Raw genomic sequence first — 7119 nt, 5'->3', positions numbered from 1 at the left:
CTAGCTGGGGAGTAGAGGAGGCTGTTTCTCATCACTTGGCATATGCCTACAGAGTAATATTTTTGTTTGCTTTGATTATTATGCAAAGCCACAAGACAGGCTTTGTATGAAAAGAAATTTGCTAAAGAACTTTAGGGCAAAAAAAAAATCACGGTTCTTACAAGTAACCACATGTTGGACAGGTGTTTGTTTTAAACATTTGTTTGAATACATATGAGGCAGAATGAATAGGATTACAGATTTATCCTGCTTGTAAATTCATCATTCCATTATTTAGATGGCATTTGCCAACCTGAAAAATACATTAATTTTCACCTTTACCAAGCTATTTTACTTTATTTATTTTGCTTCATATTTTGTTTTATTATGAACGAGGCAATGCATTAGCCCACTATTTGTTCTAATGCTTCTTGGTGGCATTACCACCAGTCTGGCGATTCTGTTCAGATCTCTCTGTCCCTGAGGTGTCACTTTGCGGCCCCCATCTTGGTCCTTTTCCACCATTTCCAGCCCCTCTAGGGCATGGAGGACCCTGTGGGCCACACTCTTGGAGCCTCTGCTGAAATGGCTAGGTGCAACCCCGTTTCTCTGACATCCACCTAGATCTTGGTCATTGAGCCGACCACAGCGCTGCCTCAGAAGACGGGTGTCATGCTGCGGAAATGGCTCGTGTGTAGAACTAGTTCTCATCGTAGGTAGCAGCCTCTTTGAGCTTGGCCAGCTTGACAGTGTTCGCCCATTCGGGAACTATCAGCTTCCCAGACTTTCTGAGGGAGGCTTCCAGAGCTCTGACGAACTCCTGCTGGTTCACGTCTTTTGCAAGAACACCAAGCATCGCATGGCTTGTGCACAGCCAGCCAGGAGAAAGGCCACGCTATTTGATTAATGGAGACTATGTTTTCTTACTTTGTATAACATGCGTAGACAACATTCAGCAACTTAAAAGTAATGTCACTCTCACACTTCGTTTATTTGAATAGCATAAATTAGATGATTTAGAGCTATGTGGGGTAATCTAATTCTAGCATACAAAGTGTGACAGCTAAAGCATTAGCTAGTAGCAATCTCTACTTGTCCAAGATGAAGCAGTATCAATGATGTGGAAGGCTTTGAACCATCCCATGACTTTCAATGTGATATTTTTATTTCCCACCCCAACACCAAGGTCTTCTTAAAGCTCTCCATCAGAATGTAAGCTCCATGAGGGCAGGGGCCTTGGCCATCTTATTCATGTCTATATATAAATTCCTTAAGATGCTACCTGGTTCAATACATACCTGTATAATAAGTGAGTGAGTGGAAAAGGAAATCTAAATATTTATCTAGAATTTCAAAGTGTATTTGTGTGCATATGTATGAGTATGCATGTGTATGTGTGCAGGAGAGAGAGACAAAGAGAAACTGAGTATTCACAGAGAGTCCGTTTTTTTAAACATTAAGTGCTATTCTGTCCTCAAAGGTTCTGCAAAATCTTTTTTATTTTTTTTATGAAAAGTATTGATAATTTAGAAGAAATTCTGATACAGTTTTTGTTGAATAGTTGTATCTTCCCAGAGTTTGTATCAACACAGTGTTTATTGAACATCTGCTGTGTGCCCACAGGGACTCTGAGAGGGACTGGGGATATAAGGAGGAAAAGCTTATATGTTTGTCTCATTATTTTTATAGTGTGATAAATAAATGTTGTCTTAAACTAACTGCTTCAGCAAGTAGTAATATTTTAAGGCACTTCCTAACAAGTAAGGAAAAATAAGCCACTAGAGTGAAAATCACTGCTATTAGATTCAGTTAGTTTTCCATTACAATAGTTGAGTTTTCTTTTTCAGGTTTCTAAATAATTAACAAAATAATAGGTGAGACAGAAGACATGTTGAGCTCTTCAGCTCATCCGCCACTCTTTCTCTTATTAATGCTTTCGTCAGTCATTCAGTATTACTGTAAGGATAAAGCTAGATACAGAAAAAAAAAAAGTGCTTCCTCTCCTCTCTGTGTATAAACCCAAGCAATACAATGAATAAAATGGGTGTACTTCAGAAGAGAAACCAAGATATATTTACCTTTTATTGTGAGGATAAACCACAAGATAGCAGAAGTTGCTAAAAACCAACATAGATTTGTTTCTTCAATCAAGTTGCCTAGATAAGTTATGACTCAAACTCAGAACAGTTTCTGTGCTATGCTGGTCTGAATGGAGAGAATGGATGCACAGATCATAAATTAATGCCTGGAAACAGACCATGAACTTTTGCCAGCAACAGCTAATTTGCAACAATGGGGGCTTGGTGAAAATGACAGTTTCAGTCGGCATGGGGAGGCAAGCAGAGCCATTTGAGAGGATGGAGAGCATTGTGCCTGCCAATTGATGTTGGCAGGGGATTGTCAACCCACTGAGTACCAGGACTCATCAGCATATTTAATGTTATGAGCACAGACATTGTCTTTAAAAACATAAGCCATGAGAGGGCAATGTGGGCTGCAGACTACAAAGAATAGCATTTCAGGCAGGTGGATGGCACAGAAGCTTATTAAAGTTGTGGCAAATGGAAAATAGAAATAGAAAGGAGCCAGACACAAGGAGAAAGAGTTGAAGGGCCAGAAGTAAAAACTGAAAGTAACAAATGTTCAAAGCAAAAAAGAAAGACAAATAATATTAGAAAATACAGAAGAGCATAAAGGGAATGAAAGTTATTCTACCAACCACCATCATCACAAATAGTAGTGTTGAAACTTTTTTGTAAGATTCTTTAACATTTTTAGCTCAACTTTGAAATAATTTTAAAAAGAGGTATTAAGAGTTATGCTGGATAGTCTATTATGAAGATAATTTTAACTCTCTTCCCCCATATGTGTTATATTATGAACTAATCTGTAAATTGGAATAATTGGAGCCTAGTGGAACTACCAAAGATGTTATGGAAACCTTCTATTAATTTATAATCTTATGTACATAATAGCAAATAGACATTTTGAGAATATTTGCCCATGTGTGTATACTGATAGAAATTAATGAGACTATAAGCTAGTTATAATTACATCACATTAAATGCCTCTGCTTCAAAATACTTGTGAGCAGGTGTTCTATGTCACAGAAAATCTTCCAGTTGTTCAGTAAATAGTCTCACAAAGTCTTACAGATGTCACACTTTTTATTCAGCATTGAAAATTCAAGTAATAATGTATAATCACATACAGTGGGATAAAATGTTAAAGCAATGACAGGAGTTTTCACACTTTGGGCGTCCTGGAATGTCTTTGCTTATGTTGATCTTGTCTCTCAGCCTAAGCACTGAAGTCACAATTTTTCCTAGAAAAACTGTACTTGTGGAACCGATGACCCACCCCCCCATCTGCCTTACAAACCTTCCTTTCTCAAATCCAGAATAGGTGAAGACACTCTCTCTAAGGAGAGAGGAATAGTTTAGAGAAAAAGTAAAAGAAGGAGACTCTGGGGGCTTTGCAGAAGCAGAATGAGGTTCTGCAGTATAACAGGATATTCCATTGATTGGGACGTTGAAAGTAGATGCGAGTGGGAGGTGATTTTTCCACATCTTTTCCATCCCAGAATGCCGTGGGAAAAAAAACACAAATTTTCAAATATCTCCAACAAAGGTTCAGGCTTTAGTTAAGAAAAAGAAGCTATTGGGAGGATCGAGGATATAATGAGGGTGAACGACATACAGCAGCAACAAATATAAATACCATATTGAACGAGTATGCCTTACATCTTCAGAACTATAAACTCCATGGACTCTGGTAAGAGAGAGGATGGCCTCATATCCACCCACCCTGCACCAAGACTGATTTCATAATGGTAAATTAGGGTTTTTTTGTCATCAGGTATAATAAGGCTTGATATTTTTAAAAAATCCACTTACAAAGTAGAAAATAAGTACTTCCTTTGTAGCTTGAGTATTCAAACTCAACAAAACTGTATACTTGTAGGGTATTTTAGAGCTAATATTGACATTCTCAATTAACCTCACCATAACTATATTGTAGGTTTTATTCATTCATCATTCAAAATGTACTAGGGCTATTAGATGCCTAAATCTGTACCAGGTTCTAGATATTCCCTGTAGAATATCTAGAATAATAATAATAGGGATATAATAATCCCTAGATTATTCCTGTAATAATAGATTCCTCTTGTGCCTTACCCAACATCTGTTGGGCCTAAATGAACTCTAATCATTTTAATGGCAACAAAGACCTAGATGTTGGAATCTGACAACTACTTACATTTCAACAGCCTTGGATACCTCCCATTCATGCAGATGCAATCTGGAAATGTGGGGAAGTTACCTTATTTGATGGAATGACCTTTGACCAATGGGACTTCAGAGCTAGTGGATACAAATTCCACATGGAGTAAACAATTCTGAAAAACACAGTTTGTAGCTTATTAGAATCTCTTGGTATTACTGAACCTCAATAGTCCACAGCAGTGACCAAATCTACAATGAACCTCCTTTTTATGTCCTTGTCCCCAGTTCCTTTCTGTTCCTTGCCATTACTTCCCAAATAAAATATCCAGACACAAATGTGGTATACAAAGATGTCTGTGTATTTGTTGGAAGAAGAGACCTAGGGCACTAATTTAATAAAACAGGTATATAACTCATGGTATCAGAAAGCTAATTGTGAAGAAGATTTTAAAATTAGATATTAGAGAAGTTTAGACATTTTTTTTTGAGGCTAAATAACTAATGAGAAGTGAAGGTGGAATTAGAATCAGGACGGCACATTCTCAAAATGTGTTCTTTCCAATGTAAAATGGAAACAACCTATGGTAGTATCATCTATGTTGCAATGTTGTTAAAATATTCTTCATTAAGTATATTTTCTTCAAAATAGGAAGTGAAAGAGACAGGAAATAATATCAAATGATTTCAGTCAAGACATTTGGTAGCAGGTTTGAAGAAAGGACATTTGGGTCAAAAGCCAAATTAGCGAGTCTTGGAAAATAACAAAAATAAATTCTGCTTAATTAGCAGAGGAGATGAAGTCAATGTGAAAGACATCAAAGAATTCACATAAACAGTTTGGACTTTCAAATCCAAATAACAATTTCTTTCCATTTAAATATGAAAAATAAAGACATAAGAAAAAATGTAGTTGAAACTATAAAATTAATTAGTCTGAAGATCTCTACTAAACTTCAGTGGTATGGCTATGTATTATTTTGCTTCTGCCAAATATTAATGGGCAACTTGTTAGGGACTCTAAAGAAAGAATATTTTTCAAAATATATGTGGTCTTTGGTTATACATATTTGAATTTCAATTTAATTAACATCACATGATGGTATTCTAAAATGTAGGCACTATTCATAATGTCACTCTATTCCAAAGATTCATTTATTATTATTATTGAAGCATACTTGACATATAATATTACATTAGTTTCAGGTGTACTACATAGAGATTCGAAAAATCTACATTACTTAATGTTCACCCTGTTAAGTGTGGTCACCATCTATCATCATACATTGTTATTATATTATTGACTATATGCCCTGTGCTGTACTTTTCATCCCTGTGACTTATTTATTTTACAAATGGAAGTTTGTACCTCTTAATCTTCTTCAACTATGTTGCCCATCCCCCAAGCCCCTTCCCTCTGGCAACAACCAGTTTGTTCTTTATATCTATGAGTCTGTTTCTGTTTTATTTGTTTATTTGTTTTGTTCTTGTTTTTTAGATTTCATTCATAAGTGGAATCATATGGTACTTTTCTTTCTTTATCTGATTTATTTGATTTAGCGTAATATACTCTCAGTTCAACAACATTGCTGCAGATGACAAGATATTACTCTTTTTATAAGGCTGAGTAATATTCCATAATATATATCTATATATCTATATAGATATAGATAGATCTTATTTTCTTTATCTATGTATCTATCAATGGACACTTAGGGTTGCTTCCATCTCTTGGCTATTATAAACAATGCTTCAATAAACATAAGGGTGCATATATCTTTTCAAAGTGATGTTTTTGTTTTCTTTGGGTAAATACCTGATAGTGGGATGCCTAGATCATATGGTATTCCTATTTTTAATTTTGGGGGGGAAATTCCATACTGTTCTCAACAAGTGATTGCACCAATTTACATTCCCACCAATAGTGTGCACAAGGGTTCCCTTCTGTCCACATCCTCAGCTCTTGTTATTTCATGTCTTTTTTGATACTAGCCATTCTGACTAATGTGAGGCAATATCTCCCTGTAGTTTTCATTGCATTTCCCTGATGATCAGTGATATTGAGCATCTTTTCATGTGTCTGTTGGCCATCTGAATGTCTTCTTTGGAAAACTCTCTCTTCAGATCCTCTGCCCATGTTTTTATTGCATTGATTTTTTGTTCTGGTGTGGAGTTGTATATGTTCTTTGTATATTTTGGATATTAACTCCTTATTGGATATAGGACTTCCCATTCAGTAGGTGGTCTTTTTGTTTTGTTGATGGTTTCTTTGGTGTGCAAAAGTTTTTATTTCAGTGTACTCCCAGTAGTTTATTTTTGCTTTTGATTTCCTTGACTGAAGAGGCATATCCATAAATACATTGCTAAAGCGAATGTCCAAGAGATTACTGCCTATGTTTTCTTTTAGGAGTTTTATGGTTGTGTGTCTCACATTTAGGTCTTTAATTTGTTTTGAGTTTATTTTGTGTATGGTGTAAGAAAGTGATCCAGATTCATTCTTTTGCATGTAGCTTTCTAGTTTTTCCAATGCCATTTATTGAAAAGACTGTCTTTCCCCATTATATATTCTGGTTTCCTTTGTCATAGATTAATTGACCATATAAGCATGGGTTTATTTATTTATTTATTTACTTACTTATTTACTTACTTACTACCTACTTACAGACTTACTTACTTATTTTTGGATTTATTTAGGGGCTTTCTATCCTGTTCTACTGATCTATGTTCCTGTATTTGTGCTAGTTCCATACTGTATTAATTACTATAGTTTTGCATTATCTATTGAAATCTAGGATTGTGATATCTCTAGCTTTGTTCCCTTTTCTCAAGTTTCCTTTAGATATTCAGGTTCTTTTGTGTTTCCATATAGATTTAGATATTATTTGTTCTACTTCTGTGAAAAGTGCTATTGGTATTT

General features: G+C 35.4%; 1 pseudogene; it reads right to left on the bottom strand.

Moving 5' to 3' along the window:
• Positions 1-383: 383 nt before the first annotated feature.
• Positions 384-835, bottom strand: LOC102954586 (annotated as a pseudogene).
• Between the last annotated feature and the right edge of the window lie 6284 nt (positions 836-7119).

The sequence above is a fragment of the Panthera tigris genome, chromosome B1 (assembly GCF_018350195.1).
Source record: "Panthera tigris isolate Pti1 chromosome B1, P.tigris_Pti1_mat1.1, whole genome shotgun sequence".
Taxonomy (NCBI): Eukaryota; Metazoa; Chordata; class Mammalia; order Carnivora; family Felidae; genus Panthera; species Panthera tigris.
Note: the sequence above shows the minus strand (reverse complement) of the source record. Positions and strands in the feature narration are given on the sequence as shown.